General features: G+C 36.5%; 1 protein-coding gene across 3 annotated transcripts in view; it reads left to right on the forward strand.

The window, feature by feature from the left end:
* cdk14 (cyclin dependent kinase 14) overlaps positions 1-21,435 on the forward strand; it is a 158,908-nt gene extending 137,473 nt beyond the window's left edge. For all 3 annotated transcript variants that reach the window (XM_077221663.1, XM_077221665.1, XM_077221664.1), the window contains one exon: positions 17,040-21,435. The gene's annotated coding sequence lies outside the window, so the exon portion shown is untranslated. The remainder of the gene's footprint in view (positions 1-17,039) is intronic.
* Positions 21,436-22,348: the final 913 nt, after the last annotated feature.

Genomic DNA, 22,348 nt, shown 5'->3' on the forward strand with positions numbered 1-22,348 from the left:
GATAATGTAATATATTTAAAAATTGTATGTATATGAAATGTAAACTACAATATGTAAAGCTAATGAAATAACTAATAGAATAATACTAAATGCATGTTGATATAGGTGGCTTTTCTCAGGCGTCAGTCAATTCAATTAAAAATTCTAGTTAAAAACTTTCTATCACCTTATATTTGAATTCAAATTGCCATTCTGTATCTTGTTAAATTTGTACTCAGTTCGCTCCATTTTTATAAATTGTGTTTATTTGTGTCGATGATGTGACTGAGAAATGAAACGCACTGCATTGATCAATCCTTCACGTGTGTTTTTGTGTCTTTAAACTCTTTCTCTTCCCGATGCTTCTGTCTAATGAGGAACATCAGGCCGAGCTTCACTTATTACCTCATGAGGTTTTACTCTGCGAAGCCCATCAAGCTCCTGCACAAACACACACATGATGCGTGCTTCTCATGGCCTAATTCTCTCCTCCGGTCTCAGGTTCTTCTCCTCTCAAGCATTTTGAGCCGCCCAGCCTCCTGATGTTATCCACTTCTGCTTTTAGCTATTTCATATTTGATATTCATGGCCCACTTTATCATGCCGGCTCATAATTAGCTCTTTTTATGTTGAATCGGAGGCCCTGGCATGATGTCATGAGCTGCGGGGTCTTAAAGATTTGTGTTGCCGACACAGGAGACGCTTCTCCCTCAGAGGGATTCCATTCTTCACTGTAGGCATCTATTGTTCCTTCTATCTATCACTAACCATCTATCTATCTATCTATCTATCTATCTATCTATCTATCTATCTATCTGTCTGTCTGTCTGTCTGTAGTTTGTTCTATCTATCTATTCATCCATCCATCCATCATCCATCGTTCTGTCTGTCATTCCTTCTTTCTATCTATCTATCTATCTATCTTTCTGTCTGTCTGTAGTTTGTTCTATCTATCCATTCATCCATCCATCCATCATCCATCATTTTGTCTGTCATTCCTTCTGTCTATCTATCTAATTCTATTCTATTCTATTCATCCATATCAGGTGGTCGCCCAACATTATTCATCATCTAGGCATCTATTGTTCCTACTATCTATCACTAACCATCTAACTATCTGTCTGTCGCTCTGTCTATCTATCTATCTATCTATCTATCTATCTATCTATCTATCTATCTATCTGTCTGTCTGTAGTTTGTTCTATTCATCCATCTATCCATCCATCGTTCTCTGTCATTCCTTCGGTTTCTATCTATCTATCTATCTATCTATCTATCTATCTATCTATCTATCTATCTATCTATCTATCTATCTATCTATCTATCTATCTACTGTATCTGTCTATCTATCGAATTCTATTCTATTCTATTCATCCATCTCAAGTGGTGGCCCAACATTATTCATCATAAATTAATATATTTTGAGGACCCAAATATATTTTGAGTGACCCAAACACCCTCTTAACTGGAGATGCCAAGTTCAAGTCCTTATTTTGGCTTAATAAGACACAGCGTCTGTTAGAGAGGCAACACCCTTCCAGAAATATCCTGAATATGCATCTCACAGAAAATTGACTACAGATACAGAGAAACGTGCCTGAAATATTAATATTCTTTGCTGAACTCAAACTTCTCTGAGCTCCCTAAACGCTGAAGCCGGATCTTAATTAAAAGCTGAGGGTTTATTCGGGCCATGTTACAGTGTATGAGATTGTAAATATATGCAAATATGCAACAAATTTCCCAAGCAGATTTCCTCCTTTCCAACTCCTCCCTCATGTATATTCATGACCTGTAATTCATTAAACTGTGTGCATCGTTAAGTATACACAAAATAGGCTAATTAATACACTTGACGATAAGCTGGTGCAGCATGGGGTCGAAGATGAACTACATTTTCATCACTACAGCTGTAAGAGACACACAAAACAACAGCAAGTTTTTCATTTATACTTTTTACTTATATTTAAAACACTTTTAAAGAGATTTTTATGCAAGCTTGTTTCCACAACAGAATATTAAAAAGGTAATTGTGACTTTAGTTTTTATCTCTCAGTTCTGACATTTTTCATCACAAGTGAAAGTGTATATCTCACAGTTCTGACTTTTCCCCTCAGAATCGACATAAACATACAATAAACTCAGAATTGCAATAAAAAAGTAAGAATTGTGAGAGAAAAAATTATTTCCGTGGCGGATACAAGATCCTGAGATTTTGGCCAGTACGGACTGTTGAAATATTCACATATTAATTCACTACAAATGTTGATTTGACTCAATTAAAGGCAAAGGTTCTAGACTGTATACCGTAAGATATTTTTATGAACTACTCATCCCATGATGCATTCTGTCTGTGTGTCTGATATATCTTTGCATCACATGCAGCCGATGCTCCCAGATTCACACCTATCGAGCTGCTGCGCGACCATCTGGGGTGTGTGTATGTGCAAACTGAGCGTGCTCAGCAGTCGCACCGTCTGTGTGTGTGTGTCCATATCAGGTCTGGATTGCTCTCTTCTGCCACGCTTCATTTAACCAGCTCATGCCCCATTAGTCAGAGCCCAGAATGCTCAGCATACACATATGGCTCTGGGCTCAATTAAAGGCTGATTATGCAAAGGAGCGCTGCAGTTTCTCCTCATAATTTCCATCTATTAATTCACCCTTCGGTTGAAATGTGCTGTACTGTGATCTGTCTGTCACAGATACTGTAACATAGCCTCGGTTTAAAGACAAAAATCAGCATTAAAAATATGAGTGAATCTCGTGTCAAACTTTTTTTTTTTTTACTAACATGTATTATTTTCCTTCTTGAATTGGTTTTCAAGAGAATGTTTTAAGGCATTTTTTTTGTTTTTATGTTTATTTTTTATTATTATTTATTTATTTTGTATTTTATTGTGTGTGCATATACATACACGCATATATTTAATGTATGAAATGTTATATTATGTATAGGACACGGATAAAGTGACCTGGGATTTGACCCGGGTTTGTTTGATTTTGGTTCATTCCCACTGCCAGTGATTTTCCGGAATCAGAGAGTGCGTTCACACACAACCCGTAAAAATCCCGTAAAGACACGTGACATCGATGTGACATGTATTGTCTTAGCAGCGTCTATAGTTTGTAAACCACGCTTGTGCCTTTTTTTCTCTGATTCGATCATAAACTAGCGCATTACGTACCGTTTCACTAGCCTGCTTTCACTTCTCTTCAGCGTCATCATTACGACACGGCATTGGTTACGGCTTTTGTTCACACAGCGCGCGTTCCGGGACTGATCCCGGCAATGTTACTAGGTCCCCAACCCGACATTGATCCCGGCATCCATCCCGGGTCGTGTTTGCGTTCACACAGAAGTTGTTCTGGCAATTTCCCGGCAATTTCCCGGGATCAACGTGCTGTGTGAAAGGGGCTTATGTGTCTGTATATAGAATGTTTAAATATATATATATTACTTTTACTTTAATATTATATATTACCTGATAACTTTTATATTTTTACACTTTGTTTGTTTTTTAACATTGTTTTCTTCATCGAAATGGTACAAAACTCTGTATATTTTTACATATACATATACATATATACACATGAAGATATTTTTGTCACTCTTTTTTCCCTAAACCCTGGTTCATTTCTGACCTGAGACCGATTGCTCGTAGCATCAGTAGATCAGCTGTACTGTACTAGAATCATCTCTAGTTTAATCTGGCAACATCTCTGTTTAGTCCAGTTGGGTTGTGTGAGTTTCTGTCTTGTCATTACAGGAGCGATGAGAGGGCGACAGCGTTTCTGAAATAGAACTGTATGCTCCACTTCATTTCCTATAATAATCCTACAATAATAGCTCTCCAGTTGACATACATGTTGCAGATCCTGCATTCCTACTTTGGTTTGTAGTTCTAATTGTGTCTTTTTCAGGCATTCTTTCCATTCTGTTTGGTTAAGTTGCATCAAATGGTGAAAGGATACTCAACAGCCATGTTCCAGCTCTCTTTCTGGCTTTGCTTTTTTGTGTTTTGTGGTCAGGCTGTTTCCCTCGCTCACAGCGGCCCAGCAGACGGACTGTCGTTTCCACTAATGAAGTGACACGGCAATGCCCAGTCACCCACCACAAACATGCAGTCGTGTTTTAATCCAAGCCGTAATCATATGCTTGAGAGGAAGAATCCCAGGGCTGGAGAACCAGCATGCATTGCAGGAAACCCAGAGGAAGTCGTTGGTTGCGACTCACACCGCCACACTGTGACTCGGACTGAAATAAGTCGGTCATAATAATAACATCCAGGTTGGGTAGACGAGAGTTTGACCGCTCCCTCTGTTTGTAGTCTTCCTAAAAAGAAGTAAGACATGCACTCATGCTTTTACACGTGTGCGTTTCTGCTATAGTTTTAACCCTGTAAAGGCTGACATATGAAATAATAGTTTGAAAAAAATCAAAATGATTGGAAATAGAACGGTTTATTGAACCTTTAGACAAGATGTAAAAAAGTCTAAGCAAATGTTTTGTATCATATTTGATACATCAGGCTTTTATTGCTCATATAGTATGATGTAGTGAGAATATGGAGGCAACAACACCTCAATTTTATTCAGTGGCCCAAACTGAGCGAACGCTTTCTGATGCTGATATTAATATGGCCAAAAAGAAAGATAATAAAAATTCTGATAGCTTGTAATGTAAATCAATGAGAGGATTTTTCTATAAAAAAATAAAAAAAATAAAAATATGTATGGATTATCCGGTAAACCTAATCAGTTAGTGTTCCTCTTAAAATATTACTAACAATATCAAAGTTATTATTACGTTGACTTAAGTAAAGATTTCACAGAAAGATAGACATCACAAGATGGTAGATGTTTTTAAAATGATACTAAAAGTAATTTTACTTGCTAAAAAAGTAAACTATCTATCAGACAACAGAAGGCATGTAGTAGATTGTGTGCAACAGGTTTTTCAGCAAAGTTTTGATCATGTTGATCATTTAGAGAGAAATGTGCATATCCAGATACAGTAGCTTTATATGGTTAAATAGCATATCTAAACCTTGTTCTATTTGATCTGTTATGTACTAACCTTAACTGTTAATCTCTCTCAACTGTTACGTTTTAAAGACTTTAAGAATAAGAAACCTGGGCCAAGTTTAATGCTGTTTTTCTGTTGCTATTATAATGTAACCAAAAAGAAAATTGTTGTTCTTCAATAATAAGTGGAAGTTATTTTAACGCTTTTACACCAAAAAAATTATTTATGGCGATATTATTATTTATAAACTCTACCTTGAAACCTGGGTTTTCAAAAGTTTTTGATAGATTATGAAAGATTATGCAGACAAACATTTTTCTTTAGAATAACGTGCTCTGATGCGTGTTTCACAAAAGCAGGAACATCAGATATCAAACATGATCCCGCAGGCGTCTGAGGAAGGTTTATTTCTTCATTTCTCAATCATCATTGCATCATACTTCATTATATCTTTTAAAACTACAGAGGTTTGATCATAAAGTAAGAATTGAAATATCATCTTACTAAGACACATTTTTGGCAGATATACAATCAGTGACGACTGATATTTATATGCATTTTATGCAAGTAGTCTGCTATACTGTTATAAAGATCTGACTGATTTACAGTTTGAAGCTATTAGCACCAATTTCTGGCTCAGTGTTAAAGCAGTGGATGTTGATCTAATGCAGCAGGTCGTTCGGTGTTGCAGCGCACCGGAAGGATTTTTGTGTTAGATGGAGGGAGGGAGTGTGTTTGAGTGACAGGCAGCTGTTTGATGTGGAATCCAGGTGAGATGGCTCGAGGCTGGGGACGTTACGCTGGAGCTCCAGAGTCCTGAACCGTAATCGATCTCCTTCATCTGTGTCTGACAGAAGCTGGAAGGGTGTCTGACCAGAACGGCTGCTTGTGTTTTCCGTTCGGTGGAGGGGCGTTTATGATTGAAAAACCCGGACTTGAGGGAATGTAGCGAACTCATCTACAGGCTTTGTGATTGATCAAATACATCACGTACACGCGAGGGCTTTCGAGAGTTGCCAGAGAAGCATTTAATGCTCTCGTGTGCATCACTAAACCGCCACATGTGTAAAGATTTAAAGGAATAGTTCACCCAGAAACTACAGACCTGTTGTTTACTCACCCTCATGTCTTGTTAAAGTTGTTTTCTTGTATATAGAGCACAAAATTCATCTCAAAGTGCATCTCAAATCTACTGTAAAGCTACGAGGCTGTTAATCTATTTGCCTCTTTTAAAGCTGCATTATTTCCGCTTATTTAAAAAATAATCATAATAAACAGTGGAATTCTTAGTGAAAAACTACATTACCCATAATGCTGTACAGAAATTTACACCAATCAGTGAGTCAAAAAAGCAACATGTGCCAAAAGCCGCACCCACTGCCATGAAGCACTACGAATGATGTAATCGAGACAATCTCTCCAAGCTCTCAAAATACTTATATTTGTGTATGTGTATATATATATATATATATATATATAAAGGAGGAGGCGGGAACAGGCGAACGTTCAAATGTATTTTGAATTATAAATAAACAACAAAACGAAAGTAAAGTAAAGACAGCCCCTCACGAACGACTGCCGCACACAAATAAACAAAACACAACGTAAATAATCCAGGCCTGGTCCTCTCTCAGCTCCTCAGGATTGATTTGCTGAGTTCCTCCGTGAGACACTCGAAGCCGGTTAAAGACTTTTTAAAAATACCTTTTGGAGAAATGAATGGAAAAAATACTTCCAGAACCAACATTGCTGAAAAAGGGGGCGGGAACTGTTGAACATCATATAAAGCATTAGTGTAATGTTATGAAAATATTATGGTGCATTTAATCCTTTTTGGAGTGTGACAGGCTTTGTCACTTGGATTTGTCTTTAGGGAATTATTTCTTTAAGACAGATTCTCAGTTCGTGTTGCAACTGTACAGTATGTACTGTACAGTATGTACTGTAGATTATACAAATTCTTGTAAGCAGTAACCAAGTAGAAAAAGATGTAGAAAATAGTAAAAGTTCTTCAAGAACCTATCCTGTGTGATCTGCCTTTTACTTGTAAACATTCTCAGCTTTCACAGACACACACACTGTACACACTGTATGCTTCTCTGTGCCTGATGCTGATCTCTCTAATCAGAGACTTCCTCGCTGATGTCCTCGCTGCCTGAGTTGAGTTGATGTTTAAACTATCACTTTGTAGTTTTGAAAATCTTGCTTTCCCCTATTATTGTTGAATCACGGAAGCTACACCAGTTATTTTTGCCTATAAATATCTATTTATTATGTGTCATGTATCAGACAGAGAGAAACACAGGCATATAAGAATAAGGCTACATGAGAGGAGGTCTTCATTCCAGATCTCTCTATTCCCCATTTCTCTATCTTCTCATCCCATCATGCTAGCTGTAAATGGTTTCTCTGGGTTTCTCCTTCCTTATCCCCATCATCTCTGTTTCTCCTTCCTCGCACCTCATCATGCCTTTATGTTTCTCTGAGGTGGTACAGTACGATTGAGCTTATGTACATCACAGAACTTAAAGTAGCAAATAGAGCCCTGTTTGTTTCTAGTGCACTAGTTAAACAATAGGTTTAGATTTGCTGTTGATTTCCTAAGCGATCAGACAGACCATTTTCACCAGGTGGACCATAAAACAGGATAAAATCCCTTAGAAATCATGCAATGAAATCATGCAATCTCCCTAGCAACGGCATTGCAATTTCCTGGAAACCTCCCAAGCTCCCTAGCAACCACATACTGTAGCAACATCCTGGAAACCCCCCAAACACCCTAGCAAACGTAAAGCAACATCCTGAGAACCACCCAAAACCCTAGCAATCGCATAGCAACACCCAAACAACCACATAGCAACATCCTGTAAACCTTTCAAACTCCCTAGCAACCACATGGCAAAATCCTGGAAACCACCCAAATACTCTAGCAAATGTATATCAACATCCTGAGAACCACCCAAAACCCTAGCAATCGCATAGCAACACCCAAACAACCACATAGCAACATCCTGTAAACCTTTCAAACTCCCTAGCAACCACATGGCAACATCCTGGAAACCACCCAAATACTCTAGCAAATGTATATCAACATCCTGAGAACCGCTCAAAAATCTAGCAATCGCAGAGCAGCATCCTAGAAACCACTCAAAACACCCCAGCCATCGCATAGCAACACTCAAGCAACCACATAGCAACATCCTGGAAACCACCCAAGCTCCCTAGCAACCACATAGCAACATCCTGGAAACCATTTAAAACATCCTAGCCATTGTATAGCAACAGCCAAGCAACCACATAGCAACAACCTGGAAAAAGCTCCCTAGCAACCACATAGAAACAGACTAAAATCACCGTGGGCATTATGGTTGAAAGCTGTTTGGGCATTGGCCATTAGCTGTTGCTCAACCCCACTGGTGTAAAAATGTCCTGGAGGTTTTCCAGCAGTAGCTGTGGTATTTTGTGATGTGATTCACATGTACAGCCGTGAGAGAGTTCAGGTGTGTTGTGAGGGTGAGCGCCTGAGGCCGTGAGCAGAAACAGTCTGATTTATGGAGCAGAAGCTCTAGTGGAGAGTCTGAAAGTCCAGTAAACGTCTCCTGTGACGTTTTACTGTCACTGATGGATGGCCATCTTTATATCCACCAGACATTCTATCTTGTACGTCCTAAAGTGGGAATTTCCCAGTCTTTGAACAGGGAAGGATAATCTATAGGCAGCATTAGTGTTTTGGCCACTTTTACAGTCTCACAGTAAGTCGTTTTAGTGTGTCTTTAAGCTGCTGTAGGAACAAACGCTGTCTTTATTCAGTCCTAAAAGTGACAATATTCACAATGATTTTGATGCCAATATAGAAGTAATCAACATGAATCATTTTTGAGTTCATTGTTTTCCAGGTCTCAGTGGGACTGGATTGTGAGAGTAAATGTTGACGTTAAGTTTTGTTTTATGTGTTTTTGAGTGAAGGGAAAGACTTGGTGATCGATGTTCTGTTATACTGGAGTTTCTGTGATGTTGATGTTTTGTGGTTACTGTTATACTAAAGAATGGAGCTTCTGTTTAGGTTGAGGTCGTTTCTCATCCCATACATTACTGTACATAAGTTATATTTAGCACGCTAACATGCCTTTGCCAGCTTGCAGTTAACTGAAAGAGATTAATTTGAGTTACTTTGAGTTTACTTTCCCAGAAGGAGGGAACGGGAGTATTTACGTCGACGTGACAACGTAATTGGGATCACTTCAGGGTGCCCTTAAAGTTAAGTCAAAGTTTATTTATAAAGCATTTTTTAAAAACAGCAAGTGCTTAACAAAGTGCTGTACACGTATATCCTCTATCAATGATACATACAAACAACCAACAACACAAAAATAAGAGCAATACATGCAATAAAACAAACTCTCACTTAGCGTCAAATGCCAGACTGTAATAATAGGTTTTTAGATTAGATTTAAATACAGCGAGTGTTTGAGCCTGTCTGATGTGCAGTGACAAACTGAGCCCTATCATCTTCGAGTGTCTACAGAGCCAGCCAATTGAACATTGGCGTGCGTGAATCACGTCACGCGCCCCGCCCCGCGAGTATAAACAGGAAGCGGGCGCACGCACTCATTGTTTTTCGCTGAGGAGCCGAGATCGTGACAGCCGTTACAGCGATGGTCAGCAATTGTCATGCGTGTGAGAGAAGCTCCTCCGCTCCAGCACTGATGAACGTTCAGAAAGAATCTCACGGAAAAAGATTTCACCAGGAATAATATTTTGCATAAAGAAAATATAAATTTCATGGCAATTAAACACACTTTCCCCTCCAAGTACTGTAGTGCAAAAATCATGGTCTCAAGCAATAATGATTGTTAAAAAAAATGCAAGAATTACATACCACCATGCGATTTACAAAATACCCCTTGATCCAGGACCTAAAGCTAATTTTTTGCCATACCTGCCAATGGCCGGTGACTGAAATGGATAGTTCACCCAAAAATGAAAATTCTGTCAGTATTTACTCTCCCTCATGTTGTTCAACCCCGTAAGACCTTCGTTCATCTTCGGAACACAAATTAAGATATTTTTGATTAAATCTGAGAGCTGGATCACTCCTCTATAGGCTTCTAAGGGATTGACACTTGTTCCCCGAAAAGTTATTAAAGACATCGTTAAAATAGTCCAAGTGACTACAGTGGCTCAATCTTAAGTTTATTAAGCGACGAGAATACTTTTTGTGCGCAAAAAAAATAAAATAACGACTTTATTTCAACTATTAATTTCCTTCTCTGTGGGCCTTGAGTGAGTTCACTAGTGTAACAGCATAAGCTTCTGTTGTTATACGTCACACGAATCACACACATGACCAGCGTCGGCCAATAGTGAGTCTACGTGTGACGTAGCTCTACGCAATCACACTACGCTAACTGACTAGAGGCCCATAGAGAAGGAAATGAATAGTTGAAATAAAGTCTTTATTTTTGTTTGCTTTTGTGCACAAAAAGTATTCTCGTCGCCACTGTAGTCACTTGGACTATTTTAACAATGTCTTTAATAACTTTTCGGGTAACATGTGTCAATCCCTTAGAAGCCTATGGAGGAGTGATCCAGCTCTCAGATTTCATCAAAAATATCTTAATTCGTGTTCCGAAGATCTTACGGGGTTGGAACAACATGAGGGAGAGTAATTACATTTTTGGGTGAACTATCCCTTTAAGAAAATTTACCAAATATAAATATAGTCTTTGCAAAAACAGGCAATAATGACACCAAAACTTAAGATACCAGTGAAAATTCACTATTTTTTATTTCAAATGTCGATACCACAGCTAAAACATTATTAAAGTAAGCAGTCAGTAATAAAATAACAAATACTCAAATTCCAAGCAAAAGCACAAATAAATACAATATAACAGATACAAATGAAATAAATAGTGTTTTTCAGGTAGTTTTCAGGTACAGAAATTTTATATTGTAAGCGAATGTAAAATAACACTGCATAGTCTTCCCTGTATGAATTAAACTTCCTTATTAATTAATCCTTATTAAAGTACAAAAGTTATTCAGTCTAGAGCAGTGAGAGATTTTTTTCTTTTTCTTTTGTTGTTTGATTAACATTAAAAACACAGACAGAAGCAGGAATTTTGGCTGCTGTCACTTTAAGAGTGAATGCATGGATCTAATATACTTATACAGATACAGATGCATTTACTTTCTCAACTGTTAACATTCACTTAGGACATAACTGACTATGTTTACAAGGATACTCGCAATTTTTTTTTTACATTATTTTGTGTGAATTTGTCCACTCAAGCAGAAGAAGTGCTCAGTTTAGAGAGCTTTCGCATCTTCTTGCGCTTGAATATTTAAATTGTCAAGGCTTAAACTTTCGTGATAATGCAGCGCAGGCCCGTCAACTTTCCCGAGCTTCGCTTACATTTGTTCACGTTCATGCATTGTTAGATTTCATAAAAATGTTACCGCCCAACTGGGGAGTCACACTGTTTCATATTCTCGTCAACGTCTATTTTTACGCACATTTGTCGCTAGTCGAGTATTCATTTAAGCCCTGCCTAGAACTCTCAATTATATGATTTATGGAAATTTGTTTAATTGTCATTAAAGTAATGTGATGAAATAGGATTTTCTTTATGCAAAATGTGATCTTTCATGTGATGTTGGAGTGAAATATGGACCTGTTCTCACGTTTGGTGAGATCTTCTTTCAGAGATCATAAGCACAGAGCTAAAACAACTTTCCCATAGTGCATCTGTGTGCGGGTCAGCAGCCAATCGCTCTCTGGAATGTGCGCTCTTGAGTGGAGCTCTGAAGCTTCACTTACACAAGACAAAACCATAACAAACACACGCCCCGCCACACAACTCTCGAAAGGACATGAAAATCCTGTCATTTTCACCTTCATGTGTTTTTTTAGTGGAACACAAAAGATTTTTAGAAAATGAACAGTGCTTTATACTGTCAAGCTCCAAAAAGATCACAACTGTTGTCCATACGGCTCATGCACTCATGCAGTCAAACGATGCTTTTTGTGAGGGACAGACTGAAACATTTATAAATGTCATGTGAAAATGCATCATGTCAGGTTTGCCATCAATACAAATGCAAAGTTTAAATATGCAGAGCCAAGAGCTGCGGTCTATGTTGCTTATTGCTCTGTATTTCTGCTTAAATATTGGATGACAGGGATGCAAGCATTTTTACATATAATTTTTTTCCAAAATAACCCGTGTTAAGTGCAAACTGGTTTCAAATGCTGTGGTTTGCAGAGCATTTTTTTTTTCTGTCCATGTCAGACCTGTTTGTCCATTCAACTCCAGCAGCTTCCGTTTTGACAGCCAGCGCTCCTTGTTCCCGTCCCTTCCCTTTGTGTGGTTTAAAACAAACTAAACATTCATCGCACAAGGACACCCAAATTCTTCTTTAAAACAGTCTTATTGTAGTATTATTTATACTATTATAGTATTTGTTCATATTTTGATTTAGCTTTTATAAATAAATTACTTTTGTTGTATGTGTATATATATATAAACTAATAATTATAATCATAACTGAACTAATAATAATCATATTTCTAATACAAATAGCACATAACAAAATTAATAAAACTTATGTAAATTAAACGAATACAACTTATATATTATATATATACATATATTAATAATTATTATTATAACTAAACTAATAATAATCATATTTAATACTGTATATATAAACTAAGAAAATTAGCGCATAACAAAATAAAAATAATACAACTTCATTTTACACTATTTCAGCTTTATTTAAATTACCGATTTTTTTGTTTGTTTGTATTTTGTTGTTGTTAACAGTAACGGCACTGCTTCAGAGGCATATTTCAGTCCCACATCTGCTGTGATGAAACCAAACTATTGTAGACACACGGATGATGATCGTTCCAGCTGGAGGAGAACGTGATGATATTTATTATAGAGTTAATCCTCCCGGATCTCCATCGACATCGTTAATTCTCACTTATTTATTATGATTAATTGAGGACATTTATGTAACATTGGTTGTGTGCCATGTAAGGCTTTATTATTATGATTGATCCAAATGTAATCTTTAACCTGGGAGCAACTGGTAACTCAAACAACTTACGAGAAATACATCCTGAAGAAATCGTGAGTGGATGAGGGAAAATGAAAATTGCAATCATTTACTCTTAGCATAATGTCCATAAAAAACAAATAATAACATAAATGCGGATATTTTCCTCACACAACAAGGCATCATTTAATTTGAAATATAGTGCACTAATTGTATGAAAGGAAAAATCAATCATATCTTGAGCATCATGAGGATGAGTAAATAAGTAAAACTGTCAGTATGATTTCAAGTCATGTCAACTTCTGATTCAACCAGTCACATGAGTTTGGGGGGGCTATCTGTTTGACTGACCAATGACAGACAGGGGGAGTGTTTGTTGAAGCTGTTACTATTATTTTTGCATCTCTGTTTGGTCTCTAGAGTAGCAGAACTTGAGTTTTAACAAGCTGTTTAGTTGAAAGGGTTAATCCACTGACCTCACTATAAAGCTGTCTCTAGTGCACTTCATGGCCATAGAAAACATAGTTTATTGCCTTTCATAGCACACGTTCTGTTTGGAGTTGAAGTTATCATGGTCATTGAAATTAAATCAGTCGCGATGGCAACAGAACAGTCCTGGCCGTAACACGCCATTCCTGCTCCTTTAATGACTGGAAACTTTTCAGTGCACTTTAAATCCTTCAGGGAACACATTTTTAATTAAATTTGCACTTTTAAGAAAATGGAAAATAAGTGTGTTCATTAAAGCGATTGGAAATCTTTTTTAAGACGTACAAACACTCGCAGACGCATAAAGAGGCGTATTAAAATGTCAGCTCGTCTGTGTGGCGTGTAATGGCGGTCTGACACACTTTATTACACGCTCTTGGATGTGACGAGGCCTCTGATGTGTTGGGTGCTGATGTCAGAGGTCACCATCCACCAGCCTGAAGCCCAGAAGGGGCCCGTCTGTGGGAGCCCTTCTTTGCATTGTGCTTGCTAAATCAGTCGGAGACGCTCTTAAACACATCTGACATTCTCCTGCTCACAGAGGAACCTGACATACACACTGCTGAGATTTTAACTTTTTATTCTTGCATGGATGTCATTTGATGCTTTTTTTGTGATTTCTAAAGAATTTTGACAAAATGCAATCTAAAAAGCAACATGATCAGCATTAACATATTAAAGTTAAAGTGTGTGATGTCTACCTCACTAGCGCCACCACATGACAAAATGATTGTTTTCAAGCAGGTTTCCTGAAGACTTCCTGGTAAAAATGTGATTTCCTGCATGTCAGTGTTGTTTAATAAAACTAATGCTATAAAAAACTGTTTTCTTTCGTTCAAATACAGCTGAAATAGAACAAAACATAAATATTACAATAAATAAAAAAATAAGCTAAAAGTATTAAACAAACTAATATAAATGACAAAAGCACATATAAAAAATGACTCAAATTTGAATGAAAACTGAAAATATAAAACTAAAAAGTTTATTAAAAATAGTATATAATTAATACTTAAATAACATTAATAATATAATTCATATTTTGAAGCAAAACTGTTTCACTATTTAAGAAATATTAATAATAGATTATTTGAAATATTCTTAAATTATTCTGAATTTATAATTGATTTTATTTTGTTGAATTCCAGCTTTTTATTTCCTTTATTATTGTTGTTATTATTATTATTATTATTATTTAATCTTAGACTAGTTGTACCACTCTGACATTTGTTACTTAATACTCTGCGAAAATTGAAATTACTATTTACAATATTTAAAATAATTTTTAATTAGTTGACCATAGAAGAGGTTTATTCAACTCTTTGTCTGTATAAATTGCATTTTTAATGTATATTTGAATAAATGAATAAGTCTGGACATTAAAAAATGAGCATGACATCTTTGAGCCGAGTGCAGATAGACAACAGAAGCAGGTCTTTTGATCAGGACGGGTGATTCACTCGTTCAACATTTAATGAATTAGTTTGAGAGTTAAAGGGAATATTCAATAGATGACCATTTCTGACTGTCTAACACCCTTTCAAGTGCTGTCAGACGAGATGTAACTGAGCAACTACATGTACTTTGACATTTTACATGAACGTACAAGTAAAAGAATGTTGTGATTAAAAGAATGTTGCTATCTTTATATATGATACTCAGAGGAGCGAAACAAATGTTTTATCTCGTTATTACATCCTTCTTTAACCCGCAAAGGTTTCTAAATGAAGGCGATATTCCAGTTTGATGCCATAATTACCGTCATATTAGCAATGAACCTATATTTTCTTTCAGTAACATTTATGCTTTATTAATTTGTATTCTGAGTGCATTTTTTATGGTACTAGACAATATTTTCCTATAAATTATTTATTATTATTTCTATATAAAATAATACAAATATTAGAAAAATATAATATTATACATCATATTATTGTAAATTAATGCAGTGTTTAAAGTCAAGTATTTAAAATACAATGCACGGATGATTCATATGTAATACTATTGTGTAACAACTGTAGATGCATAATCATAGGGCTGTGTATAACTGCCTATAAGAGTATTTTCAGACATAATTACTTTTATTAGGTTTTGCATTTGGATATGTATTTAGAGATTGTCAAAGACTACTTCACCATCATTTATTTTATTTCATTCATCTTATTATTTATGTCTATATTCCAAAGTATTCTTGAATTACAACCATTTAAGTTTGGATAGTGATTTTATGTCTATAAAATTTGAAACAATTTTCATTCAGAACTTGCTAATTTCACAAATAATTACAACGAAACAGCAAGTAACGCATTGAATTAAACATGAAATTTTGAAGTAGAAAGACTAAAAGTATTTTTCTTGTAAAACATACAATAAAATTTTTTACAAATGCAGTGTAGATGTAGTCTAAATATCAAAAATGTCTCAAACGTTATTATCGATATTGTTAATAAATATCTATTTATCGCCTAACCCTCAGCGGATGTAGTTGGGTGGGTTTGAGGACAGCAGTGTGTTTCTGAACTGGACAAGTTCAGTCGGTTTCTTCTCACACAAACACACACATACACAAATGTGCTTTGGGCTCTTGATAAAGGCAGCGTCCTTCCATGATCTCTGATTTCTGGCGCACACACACTTGCAAATCCTCCAGGAATGGTTTTCCAAAGACATGGATTGAAATCAAGTGGGGGAAGGGCCTCACAGAAAGGAAGAAAATTCTAAATAAGAGAGTAGAAAAAGGAGAGGGAATAACAGACTGCCAGAGAGAGAGAGAGAGAGAGAGAGAGAGAGAGGTCGGACTCACAGAGATGCATGCATTATTTATTAGCTGTATGGTCAATGGGGAAAAAAAGGAAGATTAGCAGAGAAACAAGCAAGCCGGATCTGCCCTTACACACACACACACACACACACACACACTTTCGTCTGCATCCCATCATCCTCCTAACCAGCATTGTGAGGCTGTTTTAAAAATTTATTTTACTCTAGCTATGGTGAGACACCAGAGGTTAATAGAGTACAACAATTTAACTGATAGATATCACCACACTTTTCTCAGTTGTTGGATTACAATAAGAATTGCTAAAAAAATTGTTTTACAAGTTTTCTAAAATGTTTAAAGGTGCAAATGAGGCATTATCTAATTAAATATGCACTCATTTGCAAAAATTTCCAGAACAGAAATCTGAACATTGGAAAAAGCCACGATCAAAATTCATGTTTCATTTTGTTGAAGGTTTTTACAGAGGTGAATTTGGATCTTTCTTTTTATAACTCCATAAATCTGACTGTCAACATCCAGAATATAAACACATTTCATGTATGAAGAAACCTTCAGAATATAGATAAAACTTCAAACTAAAGTTTGGTGTATGTAAAGCTGCTGATGTGGAGATTTCTGACTCACCGCCTACTAAAAGTGCACATCAGGACTGTCGCTGAAAGTTTTCTCCTTTTTTTTTTTTTTTTTTTGCAGGTTGACGCTGTCAGCTGTCAAGATGGGAAAAGGACAAAGAAGAAAACGAGATGGGAATGACTATTCATGTTTATTTAAATTATTTAATTTTCGGCTGATTTGACCATCCATGTAAGACTGAGAGCAAACGAGGCAGCGTGAATCCAGTCGAATCCAGTTTTACCATCAGGAATGTTGCGTAACATTCCCACATCGACGGCATTCGAACGAATTTCGTTAACATCAGACTTCAAAAGGCAATTAATTCAAACTGTTTGTGTATGTAGCTACCTATGTACGAATGTATGTATGTTTGTACAGTGTAATATACATGTCTATCTAAGAGAACAAACCAAATGCCCTTCCACGCACAAACACGCATTAAGAAGTCCAAGGTGGCATTTCGCATTCTCCCTGCAATCTTCCACATTGACGGCTATGGCACGATCCCGCTGCGCTCCCAATAACGATGACAATAATTACGACAGTAATAAGGATATTGCGGTTGCAGCCTGATGGTGCACATTGACTCACTGCAGGGACTGCGCTAAAGCAATTAACACCATCACTAATCATCATTCAGGCGGATAAATACAGTCCTTGAGTCTCGGTGTACGTCTGCGTTTAAATGAGTGTTAAATACAGGCAATACGCTTGCACTGGTGCTACTGTGCATGAGAAAGAAAGACGGTCGTCCACGTTTGGAAATTAATCTGTGTTCGCTGTTCCTTCCGAAGGCCCATGACAATCTTATAATGAATTGCACTTGCTAACTGGTCATTAAAATTACCCGAACCGTTTTTGCAACATTAATTTGAACTGTTAAAGGATGTTCACACAGGACTTGTTCTTGAATTCTTGAATTTTTTGTGTAAATCGTATGTCTGTGTTAGATGGACATCTCTGTATCTCATTGCATGAGCGCTGCATTTTTGCATTACATTTATGCACTTTGTAGATGCTTTTATTTAACTTGCATTGCATTTAAAGTATACATTTAATGTGTTCATGCATTCCCTGAGATTCGAACCCATGATCTTGACGTTGCTCTACTGTTTTAACTAAAGGAATGCTTTAGCTTTCAATTTAAGATATGACAAGTTAAACCCCTGTTTTGTTCAAATTCTGGGTACCATCATTATGTTCCGGTTCAAATTGGCCCTAATGTAATTCACCAATAATCACTCTCTGGAAAAAATAAAATAATAAAATAAATACAATCTAAAACAGTATATCAAACAGTAAATCTTTAGCATTAATACTTCTCACACATTACAAAAAAAGTAACCATGATAAACTATATTCCACAACAATTCTTTCCACAAAATGTGATTTTAACTCTTTCCCCGCCAGTGTTTTTGAAAAAAGTTGCCAGCCAACGCCTGCATTTCTGATAATTTCCTCAAAAGTTTCATGGCCCCCTGAATATTTTGTTGTATGAATCTGAGAAAATTGCATTTTTGTCCAAGTCTACATCCAGAAGATCATTCAGAACGATGATTAAAACATAAATGGAGTAGATCGAGTCCATCAACACCCTCAAAGCTTCACAGTATTACATCATCCTGGGTCGATATTTCATTCTGTAACTTTAGGCAGTTTTGATTTATAAGTCGTTTAATGTTGACGATCACGTTATTTTACATATACATCTGCTTACATATGCTATCGTTTGTTTCTGCTGCTTCTTCGGCTGTGTTTTCATCAGGAGATTAAGTACTCTTTCAGAAGATGCAGAATAGCGCCCCCTACCATATAACAGTGGGAAAAAAGGAAACCGGTAAATTCCATCAATGGCAGGAAAAGAGTTAAATGACAAATTTTAATTTTTTTATTTTTTGGGGGTGTGTGCGTTTTGGGGGTGTGTGCGTGCTTTCCCAAAGCTCAAACAGTAGAGCATGGCGCTAACAATGGCAAAGATCATGGGTTCGATTCACAGCAAAATGAACATGCATGAACTGATAAGAAGTTACACCTTTATGGCAACGTACATTTCTTTGAAGTAAAAGCGTCTGCCAAATGCATACATGTAAATGTAAATACCCTCAGATGTAGTTGAGGACCTTTTTTGATTTTGGGTCTGTGCACCTGACTTTAACCTTAAAATCTGTTTAAAATTGAAAACATATCAACCGTAATAGAAATGTTGCATGCTCATTCCACAACACCTCAAAAGTGTTGAAACTTAGCATGACCCTAAATGAGAAATAGTCACAATTTCAAGGAAAAAAATCCTGGTTTATCAGTATTTGACAACTCAGAATTTCTGACCCACAAAAAAGTGTTGTGGGTCAAATTGACCCAGAATATCATTTCTATTCCACAAAATCCAGCTGTTTTAAAATGCAAGAATGCGTTGTGTGTGAACGGCCACTTAAAGTTTCAGATTATTGATGAAGCTAATGCATTTCTCAAGTAGCTTTGCTCCCAAAGTGCACTACTCTTTCAGCCTGCGTATCTGATCGCAGTTCTCAGAACGCCAGCATACAATACTGATACTGCTCTTCCTCTTAATGTCCGTACATTTTGGTTTCTGCAAAGCAAATGATCAAGTGAGCAACACAAGGAGATCATCTACATTTGAGTACAGTATTTTCTGTCAGTATGTTGAAAAACATCAGTGTGACTTATGTGATAAGTGCAAGAGCTAATTGAACAATAGCAATGTTTGGCCCTGCACTGTTAACATGGTTTGAATAAAGTAAAATGAGTTCAGATTTGTACACCTCGTTTAGAAACAGACTGTTTAATAGGTCAAAAGCGAATGGAATGTGTGCAGACGAGCATGTCCAGTGACACATTATCAGTTATTATACTATACAAATCCAGACATGTTCCCTTTTTATTATATTATTAATATTTGTACTTCTTGAGTCAGCTTTAGTTTAGTGTGACTAACGGTCAGAGTATTAGTTAAAGAGCAATGATGTTTATGGGATTTAAAAGGTCATCGCCTATACTGCGAATGCACTTTTCAACATATTTGTGCAACATTCCAGCTAATAAGGTCACATTTTGCACCTGTACATTTGGTAAGGCCACGTACACTGCACAGCCTAATTATCAGGCGTTATCGACTCACTCCGGAATTTGAAATGATTGATATATGGATAAATCATAGCAACATTTCGGCGTGTCATGGCTGTAAACAAGAAACTAGGAGTCTAACCTGTTTGTTTTCAGCTGACTAAAGAAATGATAGGAACTCCACATATTTAAATGTATTTTTGCTCATAATTCATTGAAGGAATTATGCACTAAAATATGACAGAGTGAATCCAATGCTTAATATGAAACACTCAGAAGTGGAGTGACACGCTTATTAATCTGCTGTTTGAACGTGGTCTTATACAACTAACCGGTTTATACTTCGAACATCGTCTCATCCATATTTTCAGAGTGACCAGCTGAAATGAAGAGACTGTTTTTATGTTACGACAATGAAGAGAGCTGTAATTCTGTCAGAAGCCAGCGTAACGGGGCCACATTAATGTCTCCACACCTGTTGCGACATCACTGGATTCCAGCCAGTATTAGCAGCCGAATAATAATTTTTCATGCAACGTGCGTGCTTTAAACATGTAAGACCTCCTCCTGCCTTTGTGGCAGACACAGCCTTGCATGCAAAACCACATGCTGTATTTTAGGCGTGTAGAGTTTCTCCTTTTTTGTGCTGGGCAAGAAAAACGTAGACTTGGACTTGGAATGGAGAAAATAGAAGTAATAATAATATTATTGCACATTTAGCACTGTGACGAACACACAAATCACAACAAAAAAAGAAGACATCATGTTTGCATAATCATTGGCGCTTGCTTCAAAGTTGGTTATTAAATCGATATATATAAATGTGTAAATCTACCATGAAAAGGGAACAGCTTTAGATTCCCGGTTAGCTCTATTGGACATGCTATGGAATGTGCTGTCAATACCATGCTATTCACTGAATCTTTAATTCATCTGTGAATATTTAATCTTTTTGTAATCTTTGTTATATACTAGGCTGTATATATAGTATATGACGAGGGGTCGAGACGCCAGTGTGACAGTGACGCTTCAGCGTTCTTGACTAATTCATATCCCGTATATATACTGGTTGGGGAAAAGGCGTCGAGGTTCGACATTGCATCCCGCTGTGCTGAACACTGAATCTGTGTTTTTGCTTCACTTGCCTATATATTTTGTTCTTTTTGTAAGATGCACTGAAATAATGCAGAATTTTGACAAACAGTTCTGGAACCTAGAAGTGTAACTGGTCACTTTATAACAAACTAAATGTAGAATATATTAGAGTAGTAATTGCATTATTTGTTAGAAACTGTATATGTAATGTTATTATGGAAGATGTAATGTCCTTCTGTAAATGTTGTTTATCGTTGTTTTACCTGAAATAAATAAAGTTTATTAATGCTTCAAACCAACCACCCTTTTCACAATTGAACCACATAAGTGATATTTAAATAGAAGATGGCATTAGCATGTGACTAATCTAAACTAATTTGAACTATATATTAACAAACCGAGATTAAAAGTGATGACTTTTGCTTTTGCAATGTTTAACCCTTTCATGCATGAATTACACAATGTGTTTTGATTGTAGCACTTTATTTTACAGTCCTGTTATGTACATGTACTTATTACAGTAATTAATAACTGGCTAATAACTAGGTACTAACCCTGAACCTACCCTTAAACCTAACCTTAACCCCTGTAGTTACCTTATATTACCCAGTATTTTCTTAGGTAAGTACACTGTAAGTACACGTACTTTAAAAAATAAAGTGCAACTGTTTTTATTGCTCTTAGGGCATGATAAACAAGATTTGAAGAATCTCCACTTGAGTGGACGGTATGCATTTTTGTTTTTAACTGAAGAGATACTGAAGAGAGTTTTAAACATAATACAGTAATAAAACTGTCTATTTAACAACCCAATGAACAAATGCAAAAACAATCAAATATATGCAAAAAAATATATATAATACAGCTTCACTTATTGCAAAGCTATTTAGTTTGTTCCTGTTCGACCAGCCGACGGAGAAGCCTCTCATACACGTTGAACGTTGCGTGTCTTTGATATCCGACCATGAGGACGTGATTCCATCAAAGATCTACAAGCGGTGAAGGTGTGTAACGCTCATTTACTGGAGTGTGTTGATTTACCCATATTAGCTGATAATTCTAATTATGTTCAAAATAGGCAGATTTCTACCCAAATACTCCTCTCTGAGAAACTTCAGACTGAAATCTACATTGATCTATTGATGTTTTCAGACAGTGGAAAAACTAGTGATCAGGGACCGCTCGCATAAACTGCTAAGACTAGTCTT

Source organism: Siphateles boraxobius, unplaced genomic scaffold (assembly GCF_051911475.1).
Source record: "Siphateles boraxobius isolate OS27281-9 unplaced genomic scaffold, OSU_SipBor_1 84, whole genome shotgun sequence".
In the NCBI taxonomy this organism is placed as follows: Eukaryota; Metazoa; Chordata; class Actinopteri; order Cypriniformes; family Leuciscidae; genus Siphateles; species Siphateles boraxobius.